Here is a 25,942-nt window from a genome sequence, read left to right as displayed (position 1 = left end):
CAGTGACATTTTTATTTGTGTATGGTAGAAAGCAAATACTGATACAGACATAATGCCATACAATAATTGTGGAACTTGGACTACATGGTTGCATAACAGTTGGTTGGTTGTCACTGAGATGCAGAACCTGCTGCGGAGAGACCTGTAACGCCTCCCGGAGGGGAGTGGGATGCACAGTCTGTGGTAGGGGGCACTGCGTTCGTCGTCTGCCTCAGCTTCATGGCGCCTTATCTGAATTCCGACACAGAAACACAGAACAGGTGATGAGGAGAAGTGTCTGTTTTTTCAAATCAGCAGCTGTAGCTCATCCAGTTTGTTGCACAGTGAGCGCACGTTGGGGAGAAATATTCCCGGCAGCGGAATGCAGAATCCGCTGAGTCGCAAGAGTGCCCAGGCACGTTTTCCTTTCCTCTGGCGTCTCACCGTGCGGGCCAAGGTGAGGGCACCTTTGACCAGAATTTCCAGAAAATGAACGGATTAGGCTAGAAAAGTGGGAAATAAATCCTCAGGGGTTGTCCTGAAGTTCCAACGGTGTTGCCAGAAGCAGTGTTAACAAACAAAAACAAAACGGCACCATCTTGGTCTACCCAAAAATCAACCCAAAACGTCATAGTATAGTATGTCGTCCAAAATGACCCAAAAAAGTTTTAGGACAGTATGTTTATTTTAGACAATATTATTAAGTGCAAACCTATTTTCACGACAGCTATAAACTAGGTCTAAAGAAGATAACCTTGTTCTTATCCAGGTTGTGAGCCACTTTCACACTATAAGTAACTGGTTCACAAATCCTGGGTCCTGAACCAGCTAAAAAAAATTATTTAGAAAATGAAAATGGCCAAAAAAGGCATTTTCGGTTTTCGGCCGAAAGACTTTTAACACCAAAACAACACGACCAAAACAGGATGTTGTGATGACGCATGCAAAGACTGTGGCCAGCACACGCCTGTCTATTCCCACTGAGAGTCTTAGAGATCAGTGTGGAACACCAATAAAACGGCTCAAGAGGTGAGTACACGGTGGAACAGCAACTATAAATGCTGGAAAGTCTCTTTAAGTCTTGAAAGTCTCGAAATTTGGCCAAGTACACACAGTCCAAGCCATAACAACATTAGATTAAAAAACAATTGTACAGAATTGGCATAATAATTATTTTGGTGTTTCAGTTTTTGGCCAACAATTTTAATTTCTGTGCATCCCTAAAAACAAGTCAGTCAAAGAACAACCACCATAATGAAGCTCAGCGTCAACAATACTTACTATATCTTTTACTTTGGTTCCTCTTTCAATCAGTCAACTGATCTGAAGAATAAACTAAAAAAATACAGAGCACTGTCCCTTTTAGGGAAAAGTAAGTGGACTTTCTTATAGCTATGAACATGCTAAAGCTGGAGGATGTAAAGACGACACAAAACAAATTAGCACACTCACCCGGGTCTTACATTCCCAACAATTCCGGGCCAATTAAAGCTGGACATACAATGTGCAATTCTTTTCAATCATTCCCTAAACCTCCAGCTCAAACTCTATGACTTAATCGCATACGAATAAAAGCCAAAGCTCACGATGTACGTGCGTACGTACACTATACCGTCCGATGCTTGGATGTGATGTGCAACCGAAATTCCAAAACGTCCAAAAATTCCAAGTGGTGGATTTTCATCGAACCCTACGATTGCCTATCAAGAGCTGGTCGTGAGGGGTTAATCGGTGCTTGTTACTACACGATGTGTGACGCATGATTAAGCTGAAATTTGGCCCGATCGCAAAAATAGTCACACACGTGAAAAATTGCCTCAAAATGGGTGAAACTTTGCGCAGTGTACGCCCAGCTAAAGTAGAAACCAGTCTCATTTGACCCAGAATGCCTGGTAAAAAAGACTGTGAAGGCCACAAAAGCTTTCTGTTACCCCTTGAAGCTTGTTCCAACAAGTGGAATCTGAACTGACATGAGTTATTCTAAAGGATAGGTGTCAGTGGAGGGACTGCCAGATGTAATAAGAGTATGGAAGCAAGCCAAATACAAGTTTTTCTAATAAGTGGGAAGTGATCTGGATGATTTGTACCTCCATTTGTCACTTAGCCAGTCGTTCTTACTGTCCTTATTTAGTGCCAATGGGGTCCGCACAATTAACCCAGAGGAATATAACCTCCCCGCACCGTCTCCTGGAATCTTCCCTGCTACCTCAGCTTTTTTTTTCCCCCTCCACTGTCCTCTTTGCATCATAAGCTGTTCTCACCATCTAATATTTAATATTGCCAATGAGTCATAGAATTTGTCAAAGCACTTATGATAATTAATGATATTGTTGTATGCCCTTTAGTAAGACAAATTGAAAGAGTCACTGCACTTACGAACACGGCGAAGTAAAATTGTTGTAAAAATCTGAGCGGGAAAGTGACCTAATCAGGGGGCAAAACACTGCCACACAGATGGCTTACATTAGACTGAATGGAAACGGCAATACTTTACAGTATATTAGCACTGCAACAGTAATGGACATCTAACAAAGTCCCTAATGGTCAAATCCAATCAGTGCAACAGTAAAAGGTTAGTCCACATAAGAAAAACTGAAAGCTGAACTCGGGGTTAGACCAAACCGAAGTTTGTATAAATGTAGTTATTTCAGCATGAGGCATCAGGAGATGAATGAAAATATGAATCATTTTATACTGCAATACGCGTATATGTTTTTGCAGTGCAGTGGAACGACATCTCTCAAAATATCTACAATATACAAAAAAAATCACCTCACAGCTAGAGCTGCAGCTAAAAATTTTATTCATAATCGATTAATCTGTCGAGTATTTTGGATATATATATCGATTAATCGTTTGGTCCATGAAATTTAAAACATTTAAGAAGCTAAAACGATTGTTTTAATAATGTAAAAACCCTCAACCCAATAATCAAACAGATGACGATTCATTCAGTAATCAACTAATAATCGCTTATCGATTGTTTCAGCGCTACTCACAGCTTAAGCTGAAAATTACAAAAATTACATGCATATGTAGTATCCTGGCTAATTGATTTTCATAAAATGGTTAATTGTTAATTACCAAGTGGTAGATATGCACTCAGTCAATCATGGTATTAGTGCTTTTTTTTTATTTGAAAAACATTTTTTTCTGGCCCTTAATGCCTTAAATTGGTATTTCATCTAAATCCCTTTCATATTGCTATATAAATTCCTGATCGGTGATCTAATGGAACTGCAGGTATTAAAGGGATAAATACCGCAAGCTAAAAATGATAAAGCCCCATATACAAATACTGCCTCATGGAGTATAATCATCCAATCACAAAGACATCAGAATCCGTTTGGATGAGATGTACATTATTTGCTCTCCCCCTGTGGATTCTTAATAAGCCTCTTGTCCAATACAATATTCCCCGTGTTACAATGATGATTGATTTCTACTAAATTACAAACTAAAGCACTAATTAAAAACCCTCCTTGCAGTGCAGGTGTGTGAATCCGCCGCTCACTCGCTTCCCCCGCACATTCAAGGAAACCCATTAGAAGGCTCCTATAGCTCATTCAGGGTGTTGTGGAGGTGCCTATGATGACAGTATTGAAATAACCCTTGACCTTGCGTTGCTCCTCGGGTTAGGAATGCCCAGTTCAAACATACAATCACACCATTCAAAAGTGACATGTTTTCACAATCACCAAACACGCTGGGCCAGAAAAGCCCCAACACGACGTGTAAATGGTGACAGACAAAAGGGGCTGGAGGTGCTCGATGTTCGGTGAGGCCACATAATGGGAATGAATTAGCGTGTTTTCTGCGGAGTTGTGGTGATTTGCATGGCTGATGGGCAGTGAGGACGAGGGTGAGCAGGTTGTGGTTGGGAGGGAGGTGTTAGAAGCGAGGGAGGGTTCATGGCGGTTGCAGGCACCTTTGGGTGCACGTCGTCTCAACACCACCCTCTCTTTCTCCTTATCCTCCCCTTCCTGACAGGCTGCTGACTGACTGAGTGGAGGGACCCTTTTTGTGGCCTTGAGGCTGCTCCCCCCCACACTCCAGCCCACCTCACCTCTCATAAGACGGCTGATGTGCTTGCTGTCTTAAACTGCTGTTTTACAACGTGGCCATTTTTCTCTTTTATGACTGACCTACTTGAAAGCGGCTACACCCTTTCACCTCCACTTTGTTTGTATCTTACACCGACTCATTTAAAGCAGATAAAGGGGTTGATTGCTAACGACAGAACAACATCACATGACTGGCTTCAGGTTGCGTGTTATTTGACTGGAGTATATTTCTCGATTGTGTCCAGAGCTTGTTCTATCGATTATTATTTTTCTACTGCTCAAAAAAGACTAATGAGCCCAGGAAATTCCACGAGAAAGGTTAATACAATATTGAAATGTCAGGAGATTAATGATATTGTTCTTTCTTTCCATGTTCGTGCGGGAGAGGGTGACAAATGTCTTGCCCTTTTCACTCCGTTCCTCCCTATTTGTGATCTTTTTCTTTCTCCCTCTCATTCTCTTTGTCTACACGTCTATTTCTCTTTAACTCACCATCTCCCATTTCTTGTCCTCCCTCCCTTTTGTCTCTCTCTCCCCCGTTCTCCTCCACTGACCATGGTCTCCAGATGCCAAGGACTCATCCCCATCACTGTGCGAAAATGCTGTCGCAATATGCGGTGACACAACGCAGGAGATGGGCTGTTCCGTACAACACTGTGTGTGGCTGTCAGTAAATGAATAGCTCTGATCCATCTTCATTAGAATGCAATGAGAATTCAACACGGGGAGTTTGTCTTCTGTCAGGAGCAGAAACTCTTCCTTTTTTTACACCGGACCACCAAAGAGCACACTGCGACTTTTCAGGTTAGCTGTGAAGAGTCTTACACTTCCTCATCCCGGTGGTGTAGATGTGATCTGGTCTCGTGTGTTCAGTGTTTCCACGCAGCACATCTCAACTCCACCTATGCTCCTGCAACACCCTGGCATGGGGTCCAAGTTTTAATCAACTCTGCATAATTGGAGTGATTCCCCGTCTTGCTGTATATTTCAATCCATCTGTATAATTACAGTGAATTAAAGTCTTTGTCAGAAGGAATGGGGAGGGAGAAGCCTCACAGCTCTCCCCCGCCAGTCGTCCACCCCCCCGCCACCCCACCCCACCCCCCTTCACACTGTAGCTCACACAATTACACACCATCTTGAGAGAGAGATGAAATTACCGCTTTTGTCATCTCATCTTTCACTGGTGGGGGCTAAACATGTGCAGGAGCGTCAACAATAATTAATGCATCGCAACAACCTGTGTGCATAACATTCCCCATATCGGTTTCAATATTACAGATTAACCAATTAGACGTTATAGGTCAACCAGTATGGGTCTGTTTCTGTGGCCAGTGTTAATGTTAAAAAATTAGGGTAACCTTCATCTGATGCCCACTTCTTTTTTTTATGACTGTTTCCTATAATCTCTCAAGTGTCTATGAGTATGTTGGGCCAAACTTGCTGGAAGATCTGTTAAAAGATCTGTTTGACTCTAGCTATGTTGACATGGATGCAAGTAATCGGAATAAAAGCCTGATTGGAATAAAAATAATGTCATGCCAACATGCCAATCGGAAAACTCTCGATTGGATCAGTTTTCACAGTCGATCCGATCATGACCTGTTTTAAGAACACATATTTCCACTCCAAAAAAAGAATAATGAACAGACTAGGAAGAGAAGGAAAATGAGACGGACAGCAGATAGTGAGGGGACAAGCAGACACGTGCGACACTTCGTTTACTATGAAAGCGGAAGTGAAGCTTCTTCTTCTTCTTCTACTTCCAGATAATTGCTTTATTCATGTCCATGTATACGATGTAAGTTATGAGACCCGTGGCTTGGTAATGCAAACCTACCAACACTTATAGTCTGTCCATACTATCTGCATTAAAGGTAATCAAAAAGCTGAACTCTGTCAAACTTTGAATTTAATGCAAAACATTTATCAGGTTTTCGAGAACAAAAATCTGTAAACTTAAAATTGGCCGAGTACTTCAATAACGATCGGCTGATGCAATTACTAAAAAACTCAAGCACAATTAATTGGTTGGCTGATTATTTGGTCTACCTCCAATCATCGTCACACCTTTACACAGACCTTGTTGATCTTACAGCTGCTTTCTGCTTTGAGAGGAGGAGGAGTGGGAAATTGCGAGCATCTTCCTCACGGCTTTGGGGTCTTTCAGGCAGCCATGCCTCAGTGCAGTAATTGCATCGATGAGAAGAAAAGCAGTGGCTTGCAGGCAAGGTGTGGGTCATCATTACTCTGTGTGAAGCTACCAGCCCTAAGGTAGGCCATTACTGCAGTGTGTCAATAGCCGACGCTGTTCTATGATAGAGACCAAACGTTAGTCCTCCCAGGGTCATGTGATCACTTCCTGCCTCCAGGTTAAAGGTTCAAGCAATTACAGGGACTCCAATTTATCTTCTGTCTATAAGAGGTGATCCTGTGAAAAGGGTTGAATACGATCTTACAGGAACAGGAACAGTGATATGAACTTGGTCTTTCTTCTACTCACTGATCTTGATACTGTTCCTTTGATACCATCAGTGGCATCCGAGTCATGGTACGATCCCTGGTCTATGCCTCATTTCCTTCTTTCATCCATCCTGCAGCAGACAGCTGCTATCTGTCCTTCTCTATATGGCAGACATGTGCAGAGTATGGCAAAATCACTACTACTACAACAACCCCCAAAGGAAAAGTCCTCCAATAACTGATCTCCATTCAGGAAGTCCTGCATTAACCATGAGGATAGTTTGCCAAGTTATACAGTTCCATTCATTTTATCAGACCTGCCAGAGCCTGTGAATAATTGCTGTTCTACACTGTGGCTCTTTTCTTTTATTTGAATTCAAGCCAGTCACTGTTCAGTGCTGCTGCAGCATTTATTAAGTCGTCCACAGGGGACGTGCTGCTCAGGTAAAGCTTACAGGTACTAAAACCAATGACACTGCCATTATGCATGTGAAAATGGTTTCAGTTTCTTGCTTTAATAACTGTATGATGTTGATTATATAGCAGATTCACTCCGTAACAGAAATCTAATAGCCACACTCGAGCTTTCTTTGACCATAATTGAATCCAACACATCTTTATCTTCGTTTATTGTCCCACAGGTCGTCTTGTCTCAAACAGTTGTCTCCCAATCTCATTCAACACTGACCTTGGCCCTCACCCAATTTTCATCTCGCCACCTCCTCCCTTTTGACCCCTCACTCCGTCCTCCGCTGCTTTTCATCTCTCCATCATTGTCACTCCACCTCTAACTTCCCAGCAAATTGCTGCTTTTCCTCAGACAACGTTTCCGACAGCCAATTTATACAGTGGCAGGACGCATCTATCTCCTGGAACGATGAGCACCGACTCTCCATCTTCACTGGTTCCCAGAACTGGTTGAGAGTCGTACCTGCAGCTCTGGGCTTTGTGTGACTTTTTTTGCATATTTGTGTCTCGTGACAATTTCATTTGAGATGTCGAAATGTGTCACAAAGCTTTAAATATTGTGTCCAGCTTCATCTGGGGCAGGTGATTTTAAGTTCCTGGTACAATATTCTTGCTTGAATACTTTGAAAATAATTGTTACAAAGATTAGGGATCAACCAATTATCAGTCTGGCCGATTATAGTGGGCCTATATAAGGCTTTTGGCAATTATCAGTGTCTGCGTTTCATTTTAGCGATCACCGATAATTGCACCGTCTCTTTCTCTGGGCCATTTGCTCTCAAACCACTGCTTCAACTGAGAACAATGTGAAGTCTCTAATTGCTAAACGCTAATTAGAATCCGTTATCAAAAATCCATATAAATTACAAGAGAAAAAAAAAAGAACAAAAGAATCTGCCACTATTTCATGCACTTAGCAATTCCTGAATTGGAGGACAGCCTACACATTCTTTTTTTTATTTGAATTTCATGGAAAAGGTCTAAACAAAACTTTGTTTTGGAGATGGTAAAATTCAAGATTTTGACAGAGGTTTTCATATTTTATGTAAACACACATCGGTTCCGAATATCAGTTATTGACCTCATTAACCAGCAATAACCGGTAACTGTAGTGATCTATAGATATGGGCCACCATTATAAACAAATAACAATGCTTGTTGATTTTCTAGCTACCAGAAGATGCAGCTGGTGAAATACTAGCAATGTGCATTAATATAGAAAATGTAGGGATGCGATGCACTGTGATGCATCAAGGAATCCAATCCCTGACCTGATAATCTTAATAGAATTGAATAGCAATACCAGTGAAAATGCAGTTGTTTACAAACACAGACAGAAACAAAAAGTAAGTTTAACTTTGTTAAAAGATGAAAAAATATTTTTATTTCAGAAATATCTTCCCAAATAACTACTTGGTCTATTAACATTCTTTAACTGCTGAAGTAACTCTTAAATCAAGCTTTTTAAATGTGAGGATATGCTGATTGTCTATCTTGGACATATATACATCCACAGATTAAAAGCATTAAATGTCCTCTGAGTGGTTTCTAGACAAGGGCTGGCAGCAAAATCAGCCTGAGAACTTTTAATGATCATAATTTATCCATGACCCACGTTAACGTCACATCAAGTCTCCTGTGTCACAGCCTCAGCCTCTGTAGATTAGACCTGTCCCTCAGATCGACTCAGCATTAAGCACAAAGCCCCCAGTGGATGTGACTCCAAGTTCAAATGCATTAATGTTGTACGTGGAGCCATTGGTTCTCTGCTCAGTTACACAGAGGTCGGCCGCGGCTTCCACACTACTCGTGTCTGCACTGTGTTCCCATGCATGAGATGTGTGCAGACAGCAGAGACGGCCAAACTGCAGCGAGCAATAAAGAGCAAAACAGGCTGTAAGTGCAAGAGCAGCAACCAGTTTACGGTGGGTTATTGTGCCTTTTTAAAAGTCCAGCATTTGATCTTTGTAGATTTACACAGCTCCTAAAAGTACTACACTGTATTTGACAACCTCATATTCTGTCTTTTTTCCTGTACAATCTCTTAATAAGTCATGTAATGAGCTGCTGTTGTACTACTGCTAAGATTAATTGAACATCCACCCAATTAAAGAGAACGTTCATGGTAGAGCGTTATCAGATTATAAGAGAAGCGGAAAGATCAAAAACTCTATATATTTTAGAGAAGTATGTCCTCCATGTCTAACACTGCTGGTCTCTTATTGAAGACAAAGACAAAGTAAATTAGTGCTAATATTTTTCTTGACGAGAGGACAAATCACATGCTTTTTTTTGGTCACAACTTGCGTTTTTTTCCAATTTGTGTTTGTAATTAGGGTGTGCAGCACCCAGACATCCAGCAGATAATCTGGCCTTTCTGTATTAGACGGGAAGTGGACCGTGAAAGTAATTGGTGTAGTGTAGCACAAATTGGATCAGAGCACGATGCGGTTTTTATTCCTCTGAGGCAATATTTGCAAAGTGATTAGAACAATGCTGCTCCTGCACATTTTTAAAAGAGCTTTATCACACACGTGTAATGTCAGGGATCAAATGTTAAAAGGTTCAGTAATCAACCTGAAGGTGAGAGGCACCATCTGACGTTCACAGTGAATTTACAATCTCTGGTTCTGGCTGCTTTCAACAGAGAGTAAATAAATAATCAAAACAAAAGCCTAATGGTTTTCATCAGTCAACTGTTACAAAACTATTCCAATTAGGATTCCTATTAGATGCTGTGGAAATAAACTGCCAAATCAACCACAAAAAATATGGATTGAATAAAGGAAAATCCCACAGAGAGGCTTTTGTATCCGTTCTCATTGGGACTGTAGCATGTTTTAGTTGTGTGGGACACATACAAATGACATGATTAGGAGCAAATTCATTAAGCAAGTAAGACCACTTGGTAATGAGATCTTGAGCTTGAGCGAGCTTCTACAGACAGAGAGGTTGGTTAAAGCCAGCAGAGCCAGAATCATCATCATTATACTGGTGTGACACTGGAATAGTAATGGGACATATCTGGAGTCTATGGACGCTTCCGTCTGAAAAAAATACTGTTTTCTCACAAAAGACAAGACTGAATATTGAACAGCAATAGTATGTGTCTGTGGTGTGAGGATATGTGGGAGAAGAGATTAAAACACAGATAGTTTGCAAACATACAGATGGATATAAATTCTGGAGTGTACATACTGTAGCTGCAACTGGCAGTAATTATCAACCGTACATCGAACACACTATCAAATATCAAAAATGTTAGTAATTACAGAGTTAAATACACAATTTCCTAAAATCAGATGATTATATACTCTATTTATAAGTGTACAAACCTGAGCTGCAAAAATTGATTATCTTCTTAACCAATTCATCTGTTGATTATTTTATCGTTTCCCTGATTAGTTGTTAGTTGGACCTTCATAGTGACACTTAACTAGCAGTTTGGTGTGTTCCTCAAGTGAGTATAATTGAAATGCTGACTTCATGATGATTTTATGGCCCAAACTGAAAGTTTATGCTTATTCCATGAAACGGCATCTGAAGAAAAAAAGCCTTTAAATCCTTCAACACGCATTGCCACACCAATTATTTGTCACTATCCTCCGATTCAAACCAGCTTTCCTTAAAATAGCAGCTCTATCACACTTTCACTGTTGTGTTAACCTGAAATTAAAACAAGTTTTTTCCACTTTTTGCAAAAAAAGTATGTTACTATTTTTTTATTAAGTTGTTGAAGGAGTGGGAAACATCTTTATTTCCCACAGATCTGCACAAATTCACACAGCAATATGTTATTGAGAATAAGCATTTAAAAATTACCATTCCTTGTCATATCGCAAATCGTATCACAACCACAATATACTGTAAATCAAAGTAATCCGAACTAGATATTTCCTCAAAATCCTTCAGCTGTAATTAATATTACCTAATCTAACTTCCCACTTTGATCCCACACTCAAAGTACTATGGCTACCAAAGGGTACCGAACAATTGTGACGACAAAAATGAACATGTTTTAAAACATTAGCAACTTTTTCCCAGTTGGTACAGAAGCTAATTATAAGTACATTACGAACAACTGCTGAGCCCCACCTCTCCGTTTCCTACCTTTTGCTAATCTAATTGGCGACTTCCCTTCCAGTTTGCACTGCGCGTCTGTGGCACTGAACCCTCATCGATTACCTGTGACAGTCACATGAAGGAACGTGTCAACAACCCAAGACACTACCCTGCACACACATGAAAGCCGGGGCCGTCCACACAGAAGGAAAACCCCTGACAGCATAAATTACCAGGTGGGAAAGGGTGAAGGCATGTGCATGTATCAAGCCTCGTCTGCTGTCAGGAGACAGGAGACAGGAAAACAAAGGAATGCTCAGGAGCTGACCTGAGAGGGATGGAGGAGGCAGGATGTAAAAAAAGAACATCACAGAGGAACAGAAGAACAGGACGTTTAGACAGAGAGGAGCTATGGACAAGAAACTGGCCAGTCAACGGGCAGAAAATGTCCCCGAGAGCCTTCCACAGGACTGTCAGCCTCCATAACTGTAACATGGCAAACGGGAAGCAAAAAATAGCCCTCAGTGCTGCGTGGTGGCAAGACAAACAACCAGTGGCACAAACCACTGTGCTTGTTATGTAGTTCATGGAAGAGGAGCTGTGGAAGCATTTGATGAAGGATATGTCTTGGTGCCTCTGCCATTGTTCAGCAGAGGAGAGAATCATTTATCACAATAGAAGCACCTGGTGTTGAGAAAAAGGCTCCAGCAGAGCAGGAGTTGGTTCACAACAACCACAACAGCTCCACTAACAAAGAGGGTTGAAAATAGCAACATCTTTATGCACATCTCCCCCCTGTTCCCCTTCACATCCACCCATCTCAAGCTTTTCCCCTCCCTCTCTCTGCTGCTTTTAACGTGCCTCCATCTCCTCATGTTAATTTGCTGCTTCAGTGACACGCATCATTGGGGGAGTCGTTTCTAATAACCCCGCCAGCCCCCATACGAGTGCCTTGGAGTCACGCACTGAGATGTCATTCAAATTATTAGGCATAATGGTGACAATGATGCATTTCTAAAGCCTTGCTTCCTTCCTGACATGACTGCAGTTAGCTCAACGTGGCCAACCAATCCTCCAAACATCCTCCCGCCTCCCTCGTCTCCACAGATGAACCCCATGTCTCCCCATCTCATCTCTTTGAGTATGAGCACGTACTGAGCTGCTGGGATGAATCATTTCATTTCCCTGAGCTTTTTGCCACAAGAAAAATCTTCTTATTTTTATTTCTGAACCACCTCAGCATGTCACAGCCTCCACTGTGTCACCATCCTATCACATGTCATGATACAGGGCTTCCCATCTGAAAGGCTTTCCAGGTAAGAGGGTTATGGTGGGTGGGTAGGATTCTTTACCTTTCTTTTCCTGGCCTGTAGCGGTAATTATTCATTCGTGCATCCGTCGAGGATGATGCACGGATGACATTTTCCCTCAGCTGCTTTGTTGCTGAGGATCCAAGGCAGAGAGGATTGTCAGAGCCTAACATCTGCTGTTTTCTCTCTTAGCCGCAGCTTGATACAACTCATCTCAGCGGCTAAGAAAATAACCGAACAGAGCCACAGGGATTCTTCTTTCTCATATTTACAGACTTTTGGGTGTAAGCGACACATGCAAGGCAGATGGCAAAATGAAAACACACCCAGACAATAATGTTTATTATATTCTCGTCATGTTTTTGTGTTGGAGCAAAACAAGCCGCGGTGTGAGATGCGGTTACTGTGGCACTCTTCTAACCCGAAAATACACATAACTTACTGTAATTTGCCGAGTGCCGCAGTCTGTTAGTGAAACTGTTTTTCTTGGTCCATTTTTATTTTCAAATTCCACAAAACGCAGCCTCAACTGCTTGGGTGATGCCACACAGTGTTCTGGATTAAAAAAGCAGAAGGCAGATGTTTTGGTAATGAAGACAATTAAAGCGGCAGCAGCTGCACCATCTGCTGATGCCCCTGACCAAAGTAATGAGTGGAGTTTTTAAGAGGAATCGGAGAACAGATACACCTTATCACGAAGACCTTCAGAGGTACCATAGCCAGGATGAGTTATTCAACCAATATAACACATAGGATATGGTTCTTTTCACACAATTAAGCAAAGCTAACATTTAGCTTAAAAGGACTGTGATTATAGGTCCGAGGATAAAATGAGATACCCTTTTAACATAATGTCCCACATTACCATTGTCTCCTTCTCCTTTCATTTTTCCCATCTCCTCTCTAGTGTCCTGTGTGGCCAGAGCTGGAGAAGATAAGTGGTGGAGCAGCGTGTGTCTACAATGACCTTGCACGACTGGGGGCGATTAACTGATTATGCCTCAACGAGTGGTGACATCCATGCATTGAGGCCAGGAACTCTCCCACAATGCAACGCATCAGGCGAATAAAAACAGTGCTTCAAATCCTGCAGCAGATACTTTTACAACAAGGAGACAGTAAGTTAGTTGGGTCAAGTAGAGTTCATTTTATAAAAATGCTGTTATTATTTGAAAGAATCATTTAAAAGCCACAGTGCCACGGCCTTGTAACTCAAAAGCTAGAGATAAAAAAGCCATCTAAGGCAGTATTATCCAAGTGTGTGTGTATGTGTAAAAGTTCTGCATATTTCCACCCCTCTCATACTAGCAGAGACAAAGCCAGGCCTTGGCAGAGCTGTTTTTTTTCTTTATTATGGTTTTCAATAACAATGCAGAGTGTGTCTTTACAAATGCTTCTTTATTATGGACAGGATTTGAAAGAAGAAGGAAGCATGTAGTTCTGACTTGCGGTCTAAAAGCCTTATTAGACGGAGACTTTCATCCGTACTTTGCATTAATTTCGTCCATCATTTTGCATGTCGCAGGAAAGATTACAATGGGCGCTGGAAATCGCAGGGTCTTTTTTGGAGCAAAGAAGAAGTCTAATTCGAGGACTATCTGTCATCAAAATCATGGCAGACATACAGAAATATTGAAAATGCCACTCATCAACAATCTCACTCATCGGCAACACCAACGAGTAAATATTCCCCATTAATGAGACAGCGACATTCAAATGGTGCAAAATACGCTTGATCAAGCACAATGAAATAACCTCTTCAATGGTCGCCATATTTGTCGATGACCAAACCTTGGTGCTGCCCTGTAGAGGAAGGATTGCATAATATCCATACTGATGCAAAAACAGACAGAAAATAGACAAAAATGTAGTGTATAAATTGATACTTTAAAAAACATTTCAGTACCGTTTTCAGTACTGTTTCTCTGTGATATGCAGCATCATCCAGTTTACTATTCATGACGACTCAAAAAAAAAGACCAGACTCAAGACAATCAAATGTCAAATCTAATATAACAACACTCACACTCCTACAAGACAAGCATTAGTTAATGAAGGATTTCTATTTCCATTAGACTGCATAATCCAGTCTCAAATACTGTTGGATCTAGCCTTTAATTAACGAGAGTCGGACAAGGTTTTGGGGGTGTCTCCCACTGTGTTCGTTAACACACATCATTAATCAAGAGGGGGGCTTCCATTAAGCAGGTCAGTCAGGATCATGCTAAACAATTAGGCCTTGATTAAGAGATTGTTCATCAAGCCTTCCCACCAGCCGCCAGTGGCACATTAAAAGCCCACAGGAACGAGACGCCTCGCACCTAAAGCAGAAACAGCGGTTCACTCAGTCAGTATATGACAAGTCTACTTATGTTCAAACAACTCCAGGCCGCACACACGCACGGAGAAACACACATCAGAAAAGTAAAATCATGCATAAATTACTTTCTTTTCAACAGCTTTTAGCTTCCCCGGTTGCCATTTAAATACACGCCAATCAATTACCATTCATTTCTGCCATCAGTTTTCCTTTCTCTTGAGTACAATCTCTATGCTTTCATGAACACTCCTGGCTGCTCTCAGCCGGCGTGAATAGTCCTTTTTTCTGAAAAGACAGCAAGGTGAAATGTAAGGCCTCCTCCCACTCCACACCTGAACACAACTGAACCGCAAATCTCAAGGAAGGCTGATAAGTGGAGAGAGGGCGAGGGAGAGGGAAAGAAGTGTAGGCAGGCAAGGATGATGGTGAATGTGAAAAGAATATAGAGGGAAGGGAGGGAGGGGGGGGGGAATTAGCCAGAAGAGCTACTTGTAAAAATAACCTTCAGGTTACCATCACATAGAACAATGCAGACAGGTATGTGTCAATCAAAAAGAGGTGGAAAAATCTCTTTATAACCAGCAGGATACAAAACAAGTCGCTCTCCAAAGAGGCTTCATCTCTGCCTGTAATTGCTGAATTATCTGGTTAATTTACACATTAAAAGCAACAGTTTGGAGATTTTAGAAACGGCACAGTAGGGATGGTTTATTCTCTTGACTACAAAATGTCGGAAAACAAATGTTCTGTGAATGATTCCATTTATGAAAACATGTCTTTCTCCACTAATGACTACATAAATTGTGGTACATCTGTTATCTCAAGGTGGCAGAAGCAGCGAGCGATTTTAGTTCGTAGACTTCATGTGTGTTTGCACAAGTGATGAAATTTACCAGAGTCTTTGAAAGCTTACCGTTAGCTGCTTCTGTTAGCACCGCAACATTTCATGAGCCTTGCATGACTTTCACTAGCTCTCAAGCCCCAGAGTTTAGAATATTCAAATATTTGACAAATAACACACTTAATACAAGTCTAAAATGTAGCATCAGGGATATGAACACGTTGCTATTGTAATTTGCTTGAATGTTGTGTGCCGATGTTTTGAACACTTGCATTTTTTTGACAGACAATAAGCATGAAATCACAATTATTTATTCTTTGTTGTCATGACTGTTGTACCTAATACAAAACAGTTTCCAGTGCATGTGTAAATATTTATGTTAGATAAATACTTACATTAAAAATAAATGAAATAAACAAAATATAATAATACATTTAAATAAAAATGAAAAATACTTATATACTAAAAAATATCAATTTGAAAGAAAATGTATCATCTAAATCAAATGCTTCTCCTTGTGCCTTTTAAGGTTTAAATCATCTTGGGCTCTGAGAAACTGAGGAATAGGTTAATCGATTAATTGTTTTAGCATTGTGTCATTATGTCACAGTCTTATTTTTCTAATGGACTCATAGAGGATGTAAGGCTAAGCTGCACTTACTGCGCCCTCTGCTGGCCAACACAGTAATTATGTCAGACGGTGTGATGAGCTACTAGGCTGAATTATTGTGAACTCCAAATGGGTTTTTACGGTTCCACTATGAACTTTTCTGATAAAAAGGGACAGTACTTTGTCATTATGAACCAGCAACACAGTTACCATCATTACAAAAAGCTGTCAGTCAATCAAATCACAATTAAATACTGTAGCGCGGGCCCTAGCCAAAATAAATTTTAATTTATAAACAGTGCACCGTCCAAACAAAACAAACACTCACAGAGAAGACTGTTCTCCCCATTTCCCGTGCTTTTTGCTGGACAAAATGCACCAAACAAACATGGACACAACATTTCACAACTTTTTCTATAGATACATTGCACTGCTTACTTCGGATAGCTGCCTCCAGCTCCAGGCATCTGGGAGGCCCACCGTCAATTCCTAAAGCAACACATAAATGTGAATCCGCTTTGGAACGAGCAATCCTCAGACTCACAATCAGCAACATGTTGTCTCATGGAGGATGAACTACACATTATTGTAACACAAAGCTCAGTGTATGTAAAGTCTTGGTTTCAAAGTAGTGAAATCGTGTTCAGGGACCATTGATTGAATGTGGAGCTATGATGGAAATATAAAGAGAGATAAGGGGTGAGGCTGAGGAAGAGGCGGGAGGGTGTAAGTGGGATAAAATGCAAATGTTGCTGCCTGCCCCCAGCAGCTGGTTTAGCTGTTTGACATGTGTGATGAATGGTGTTGCACTGGTACTGCTGCCCTCTCACCTCCACTCTTTGTCACCCGTCAGGAGACAAAGAGGAGGGGGGAAAAAAAGATGCTATGACTAGGAGATGTTTCCCTTCATTATCATCATCATCATCATCCTCCTCCAACAAACACAAACATAAACACACACAGAGATACAAGGCATTCCAAAGCACCTTAACTTTACCTTAACATCGCAAGCTCTTAGTCTTAACCTTCAAACAAGTTAATTAAACAGCTAACGACTTCACAATATCTTCTAAAAGAATGTATGACTAACGCAATTCTAATAAATACTTGGCACCCCTCTTTGTAAACAAATGATAATTACAGGGTGAAATCCACACAGGTGGTTATTTGTTTTGACTGATTCCACCTGGTCAGGATGAAAAAAAACCTCTTGATTAATCCTTTTAAAAATCCAATATGTAGCCAGAGTGAAATTAAATGAATTTTCAAAAGTACTGTTTAACAAAAACAAAAAACTGAAAGAACATTAAAGCCCATTATTATTTCTTGATGAATATGTCGAATTATAGTTATTTACTTGCATTCCTGAAGAGAAAAATTTGTTTTAGTGTTTGAATATTATGCTCAAAGAAGAAGCCCAGTGAGACGGCTGGAATTTGGGTATAAAAAAACTGAATTCAGTTTGTTATTTGCCAAATAAATAACAATAAAACATTTTGTTTTAGGCAAGTTATTGACAGATTTCTAAGAATGTTTATGTTTTCTCATTTTTATGACTAATAAATGTGTGAAGAACTGTATGTCCATCGCTCACGCCTTTTGAAAGTGGGAGGTGACTACACCCTTTCCAGACTGCAATCTGGCATTAGGTATTCTGTCAAACAACAATTTCAGACCAAAACTCCCCACAAACTTACATACAACTTACAACAAACAACATACAAGAAACACACTTATGGAAGCAACTCCATATTTCCAGAGCAGATGCATCACAACACACACATTTCAAATGCACATCCTGATAACCTGTATCTTACTGCAGTGTGTATCTGCTGAGCAAAGCCTTTTTTCCCTCCTCCACCGCTGTCTGATGCAACAATTACACTGTTGTGTGAAAGCGCGGGCTTCTGGGAGAGTGCGACAAGGAAACAGGTATATCACCCAGTGCAAACTGCGTGTTAGCAGCTCATTCTAGGGGAATGTGAGAAATGAGGACGAGATGGAAGTGTGCACACTGGTAAACAGTGGGAAATAAAAGATGGGAGCGACGCGGGAAACTTGGCAAGCAGCTGTCATTACCCCTCACATATATACAAACACACACACACACACACACTATCCTGCCAGAGGCAAAGGAAGAGGTGTGAAAATGGAGCAGATCCTGCACAACATACTGATGGGTTTGTTTAAAGGGTCAAGATGCACTCGTGAAGCTTTACCATAAATATGAACAGCAAACATCTCCGAACTCAGATTTGCAGTAATCTAGTCATCTAACATAATCTCAGAGATAAAACAACTAAGAGAAAAAGCTCTTCACAAGGCTTCAACATGCATGTATGGAACGAAAACAATCTTTTCTCTCAGCAGGCGGTTCTACTTAGTAACATTACAACAACAATTACAGGAAATGGGTGCGAATGACGTGCGATTAGCACATCTGAATGAGATGAAATGTTTAAAACTCTGTTTTAAGCACATGGCATGAGGATAAAGTGTGGGTTAATGCTAGAATGAACGCTCTCCCACTGCATAATAAACAAATCAACAGCATATGCTGAGCTGAATAGAGCCGAGAAGCACAAAAGAGAAAAATAAACTATGAGTTGTTGACATCGACATGAAACAGAAACTCCAAAAAATTCATTCAATCATGTCATTCATTATTGACCAAAACAAAACCTGCTTGACAGAATGGTAAACAATACTGAACAAAATAAACACATTTTGAGTTATGGACAAAGCACTAATGTCGGGCATTGATTAGTGCAACAGTTGTCAATGAGTAACATAAATAAGAGTATAAAGTAAATAAGTCACTAAAGTGCAGGCAAAGCAGACACTTGCCTTGAAACCCCCAAACAGTGAGATTATTTTACATTAAAATTAAATTACACATGCAAGGGGGTTGTAGCAGCAATAACTGTGTTTTTTTATTATTATATACTACATACCATACACACATAATCTATGTACTAAATACAGATGTTTTTACACAGCAGGAAGCAATGCAGATTTTAAATTCTACGACAGTGGTACTCTCACCTTAACATGACAACCACTAATAGCATTAGACTTAAAAAAAAAGTACACTCTGCTTCTTCATATACAAACATATAAAAATGCATCCAAATAGCTTCACAAGCTGATGAAAAGACAATCACTTTAATAACAAGATTAGGGCTGTGCAATAATTCAATACTAGAACAATACTTTGCACATCCACTTCTTAAGACAGGGACTTAAAGAGAAGAAAGTTAATTTATTGAGACTCTCTGACATATTGCGTTAACATTTCAACACTAGACCTTCATCGGGCAAACTATTTTTTTAAATAAGAAGCCATCAAACAGTGTGTGGCTAATAGTCTATATCTAATATATACATATATATATATATATATATATATATATATATACATATACATATACATACATATATACATATAAATATACATTAAGTAGATACCTCATGGTCACAAGTATAAACTCTCTAAGTCCCTAGCAGACAACATAGGAGTCGTGCAAGCTAATAACTTTTTAAAATAAATCAACTAATCGATAATTCAATAATCATGACCCATCCCTAATTAAAACAAAAGTATTCTTGCAAGTTCAGACAGTGAGTCTCCTTGCTATTCAATATTTAAATACTAGGATAGAATACATTTTTAATATCAACATAATAAAGGATCAATATAGAGGGATATAATGTTTCTACATAACAAACACAACTTTTAACATTTTACAAACAGATTTGCTAAATATGTCTGTATTAAATAAGAGTTTGTTTCTTTTTGGTCAATTAGTTTAAACCTACAATTAAGTGGTTTCATCAACTATCACTGATGAGCAAAAACACAATTATTATGATTATCAATGCCAATAACATAGTCGTTTAATTCTCTCAACAACAAAAAACCCATCCAGAAACTGGCTAATATCCAGCTACTAACCTGGACAACACTCGTGTCTCCTACTGGTCATAAACACCCAGAGGAAAAACATCCAAACAGGAATAACATTAGACACCTGCCATGAGTTTGTGGAGAATTCACATATATGCAGGAATGCAGCATTTAGTCTATATTTATTTATAAAGTGTGGAACCTGAGGAGCATGAGTCACTGCATTTGTGTCCAAACAAACACAACAAACGTGTGTTCTCCTTAAAGCAGCCATTAACAAACAGACAGTGTGAACAGTGTGAACTCACTTACCTTAAACCAGGTGTTGTTTTTCTCTCTTCACTCTCCACAAATATCCACGCTAGCTTGAAATAAACAAGCTATTCTCTGCCACACGGAAGAAGTTTTCCCTCTGAAATCTCTCAACGTGTGTTTAAACTAAAGTTTGGCGCTTTTAACTTTTCACATTTTTTAAATGTAAGGAGTTTTAAAACACTTTTAGACGCTTTTTTTTAAATATTCATGTTCGACGAAGAAAATACACGGGTGCGCGTGACTGACGGTTTGAATGATGGAACAGTCCATTAGTGTGTGGAGGGCGGGGGAGGAGCACAGTTTGATTGAGTCACCACCTTCACTCGATTTTAGAAATGACTGCTCCGCGAGTTGAACAGCACACTAAAATACGGTTATTTATATATAAATTCAACATTGACTCCAGCTGGTTATATAGTTATAAGCAACTGTCAGTGTCTCGCAGCTGCTGTTTAATGGTTAAGTCTGCACCTGCTGGCTTTGTCCCCCAGGTGAAGACGAGCGCCATTAAACAGCAAATAATATAAACAAACTCCATTAATAAAAATAAATAAATAAAATAAAATAAAATAAAATAAAATTAAATTAAATTAAATTAAATTAAATTAAATTAAATTAAATAATAAAGCAGTGGTCGCATTATTGGCATCTGTGTAAATTTAGTCTCAGTTCCAGTACATATGTTTAAGATAACAATCATTATGATTGATATTCATATTTTGAATTCTGTATGTAAATAATATTTATATTTAAAGTGACCTCTTTTGTTCTTCTATTCTATTTAATTATATACTATTTTACTGGAATTCAGACACCTCAAGTGTCACCTGAGGAATTCATATTCAGACATTAAACTGTTCAGTGAAACGATTCAGCGTCACAGCAAACCGCTGACTCACTGGGAAATGAAATGAATCACACGAGTGTGGTCATTATGTACTGTATATATATATGTGTGTGTGTGTATACTACAGACTTGTGGTCACCACAGTTGATGAATACTGGCCACATGTCAAGCGCTCCCCTGTGTCAGTCCTCTGTATATGTATCATACATCATACATATGGAGTATGAGAAAGTAAGTGTTCCCATATAATAGAGTAGAATAGAATTAACAACATAATTTCCCCAAGACAAGACAAAAACTAATAAACACAAGCAGTTGTGTTTTTCTAAATTGTCTAGATTTATAATCAAAAGTAATTTCAGCTCATTTGAATGCACACAAAAAGCCCTGTTTTTTTTTTTACTGAATTAACACTTTAACTTTGACTAAATGAATCATGTGACATGTGTTTTTTATTTAAGAATATTTTTCGTCAAATCTTTCCTGACAAATTGTCCTTGTTTTGGAATTAATTAGATGAATTTTGCTATTAAAAATAGATACATATTTAGTTTCTGCTCTGTTTTCCCTGAATTAACAAGGTCATTTAAACTAAAAGAAGCTTTGTTTTTAGTCTTGAGTGCTAAAATGTAAACAAACTTGTCCCACTTGTTTAGTTTGACACAGTTTTCCTTTGTTTTGGATTTGAGACACGAGAGGTTACTCTTGTGGTTACGACACTGGACATTCACATGTTTGGCCTGTGTAAGTCTGACGTGGACATTTTACTGGACATGTCTTTATGTTTTGTCTTCTCTCAAGTGAAAAAATTATGCCTTTAATTCAATATTTTTTTTATAGAAAAGCTCAGTTTTGTGCCAATTCTCTTTTTCCCCTCCCTTTCATTTAACTTAAAAACAAACTGTGTGTCTCTTAGTGACTCAGCAGATTTTTTCTGTCTGTCTCTCAGTGACCCAGCAGGTTGGTGTTTGAAGCTGCTTCTCTGGAAGAATAAAGAGAAGGGTTTGACATAAAAAGTGCACGTGAACACGCACGTGAATAAATGCACATAAATGCACACATGTTTAGGAGAAATGGGGAAATGTGAAATTGGAAAAATCTGAATATTGTCGCTGCAGTAAGAAGTGATAAATGCACCTTATAATACAGCTTTATATGAGTTTTACATTATCTACCTGTTTTTTTCAGCTATGATGCAATTTTTCTTAAATAAATGAGAATTTTTGGACGAAATAAAGAACTGTGGTTCAGTTTTGAATACATTTTGCTGCATTATTTACATTTTTTTTATCTCCAACTGTGAAGCAGTTAAGCAGTATTTAATCAAATAAAACAATGAAAATTATTATTACAAATAAATAAGAATACTTTTAGCCTTTTTTAAGTGTATTTATTTATTTAAACTAAAAAAAATACTCATAATTATATGTATTTATATATATTATACAAAGTTTCCAAGTTTTATAGTATTATTTACTTACAAATGATTAAAGTCATATTTTCATTTTTCAAAAATATTTTTATTTGATATTGATCCAGGTACAAGGAAATAAAAGAACATGGATTTATCTTACAGGACATGGGAATGAAAAAGTTTCTTTTTCTTGATCCACTCTCTTCTGGGACAAAGACATGCACGTGAGTAAAGAAAGGTGGTCTACAGGAAAATAAAGACGGCAGAATGAACTGGACGGTAGAAACGGCTGTTTGGACTCGAGCGTCACCTCCGTCCACGCTGTACAGAAAGACGTCACCGGACAACTTTGATCTTTTTTGTCATTTTTAATCTCATTTTTATAGCAAAAAGGCAACACACACACACACAGAGAGAGAGAGAGAGAGAGAGAGAGGCTACGATACTGAGAAAATGAACAGAAGAGAGGGAAAGACAAAAGTACTTTCATCCTTCCATAAAAGACGTTTTCGGTGAGCGGGTTTCTTTCGCTCGTGTGTGTCAGAAAGGTTTTTTTTTTCTTTTATCGTTACAGCGTTGACATGAGAGGAGCAGTGTCAGTGAACATGCAGGACGATGAGTGACCCAAGACGACCTCTGACCCCGTCGCCTCCGTTATGGCCTCGCCGCTCGGCTCTGACAGCAAACTTTATACGGAACGGATCATTAAAAAAATAACAAACTAAAACAAAAACAAAAACATTTTCATATCTCACAAATCTTTATGCATATTTCACAATATACCTTTATTATCATTTTTAATAAATACAAAACGGACACCGTGATTTTTAAAAAAAAAAAAAAAAGAAAAGAAAGAAAAAACAATGAGTATTAAAGAGACACTAAAACGCATTAGACATTAGAAATATCAATCTTAATTTGGTATGTTCTTTTTCTGACATCTTGTCTTTAAGGTGGATGAACCAGCACAAGTTTAAAATCCACAGCAGAAAAAAGAAAACAGAAAAGAAGTGAGCGCATGAGAGAACCAGACAGGAGAGGGACATCTTTGTCAATTAAAAATGGAATGGCATCATCATTGAGTGGAGATGTATATGGATATATATATATATATACACACCTATACATAAACACCACCAGAATTGGTAAAATAACCTGAGATACTCTTTGCACCTCATTTCCAGAACACTGGCCACTGGGTGGACGATAGAAAATGACGATGGCGTGACAACAACAGTACAACAGCATCCAGCGGCCTTTTAGTTTTCCACCCCGACCAACCCTTATTATTTATATATTTTTTTTGAACATTTTCTTTTTTTAAATCGACATTAGCAGTACAAAAAAAGACCAAATAAAAAAACAAACAGTCATTGAACCACAAAAAATCCTGAACGGTTGTATTAAAAACATCAGCGTCTTGTCATCAGAGTCCATAAAAGGCGTACAAAGAAACGCGGCTTCCTTTTAAAACGCCGTCTGAAGAGACGACGTCTTTTAGCATCGGAGGCTGAGGGGGATCAGAGTGGCTGATGGCGGACTGTGTGTGTGTGTGTTTGTGAAGCAGAGGCGACTGTTTTTCGTGCTCCACACTGAAGACGAACGACCTTGCTCCTGTTCGTCCACCAGACTTTTCTTCAATAAACTCCTCAACATTGACCGTAAACACACGCTTTCATACACAGGACTGTGCTCATCATCATCAGAGGGTCTCTGTTACTCAGGCTACGTTCACGTTACCAGCGTCAGTGTTCAAATCTGATCAAAAGATCGGATTTCATGGTTCAAATTCATAACTACAAGTTTGTGAGATCATTAGTTTGATTAGTTGATTAGTTCGTGACGTAAAGATCAGAGGAGTTCAGTAAAAGATTGAAAGAGTACTTTACTGTATGTACGACTAAATAAAGGCCTTCGCACACCGGATTATCCGAACTATCCACGTGTCGTCCCGTGTTTTCTTTTCCGACAAATTCACAGCTAACCAATCAGAACGAGCCGTGTTGTCGATGACACACAACGACTTCCAGAAATGTAACGCGGTGGAGGATCGCTGGATTGTGTTCGATTCACAAAAAAACTATAAAACAATTACAAGATGTTTACGTGTGCGCGTGGAGTTCGCATTGTGAATTATTCGCACATTCGTCCCGCATATTTGCCTACACGTACGGTGTTGCAAAAGAATGTGACCAAATACGGTTAGCTACTATTGATGTGAGTAGCAGCCATCTTAAAATCCTATGTCGGAATCCTACGTGAGGTGGTTCCGACTTTTAGAGTTGGGAAATCGACCGGACGAGTCTTTACAGTTGAAACTTTCGACAAGAATCTTCCGATTACACCTTGAGCGCACCGTAAATCTTGGTGCTAGTGGCAGCTAACAGTGGTTAGCAAGCTGTGTCCATCATGGCTAACCATGTAGCAAGAGTTGCTAATGTTGCTAAAGTTGATATTATTTTTGTGCGTGTCTGCCATCGTTGGGTACACGTTATATCGGTAATGAGGTGGAGAGCGTTTCTGTCCGAGTTCGTAGTGTTTGAGCTAAACGGAATTTGATTAGCTGGCACTAATGGAAAATAATCTGTTGCTTGGCTAGAAGAGTTAAAACTAGCGTGTACATCATTTGCATACTGTAATATTTATTTACAAATGAGGTAAAACTAGACAAGATAAGGCCAAAATCTAAGAAAAGTACTTGTGACGGCAAATAAATTGTGTTGTTTTAGCTTGTTACTGGTAATTAAAGCTTAACTTTAGCTGTAATATCTTATTAAGACAAATTTAGATATTTATTCTTAAGATCAAATTAATTTTCTAGTGGAAAAACTTGCTTTTTAGGCAAAAAACAAGACGATTTTCGACTATAAATTTTTGAAAATCAGTTTTCGCAGTGTATATAGCACAGACTAAATACACATCAGACAGGAGTGATTTTTCAGCCTGATGATGTGAACGTAGCCTCGGCAAATCTAACTGAACGTCTTCTCTCGGCTGCACTGAACAGGTCCATGTGTGTGTGTGTGTGTGTGTGTTATTCTTCTTAAATGACCGCGTACAGTGTAATATAGCAAACATAAAACAGTAAGTGCTCTGAAACGCAAACCATATTAAAAATGGATGGGGCGATAAAAGGACGAATTAAAAAACAACAAACAAAACAAAACAACATAAAAGATGTAAACAAACGATATCGCTCCACTGATATTTTATGAAGGGTTTTTGAAGTATAATTGCTCCTGATAACAATAAATACTCCCATTTGCCTGTTACTGTTGATGTTTGTTTACCTGTCACGGCCTAAAGAGGAACCATAAATCCGTCAGATTTCGCCTAAGGCAG

The 25,942-nt window shown here is 39.2% G+C and overlaps 1 long non-coding RNA gene across 1 annotated transcript; it reads right to left on the bottom strand.

The window, feature by feature from the left end:
- Positions 1 to 20,579, bottom strand: LOC131463017 (uncharacterized). Its single transcript, XR_009240931.1, has 2 exons — positions 20,337 to 20,579; positions 1 to 231 (listed from the first exon to the last, which is right to left on the bottom strand). It is a non-coding gene; the product is annotated as an uncharacterized LOC131463017 (long non-coding RNA).
- Between the last annotated feature and the right edge of the window lie 5,363 nt (positions 20,580 to 25,942).

This window comes from Solea solea, chromosome 7, assembly GCF_958295425.1.
Source record: "Solea solea chromosome 7, fSolSol10.1, whole genome shotgun sequence".
Taxonomy (NCBI): domain Eukaryota; kingdom Metazoa; phylum Chordata; class Actinopteri; order Pleuronectiformes; family Soleidae; genus Solea; species Solea solea.
Note: the sequence above shows the minus strand (reverse complement) of the source record. Positions and strands in the feature narration are given on the sequence as shown.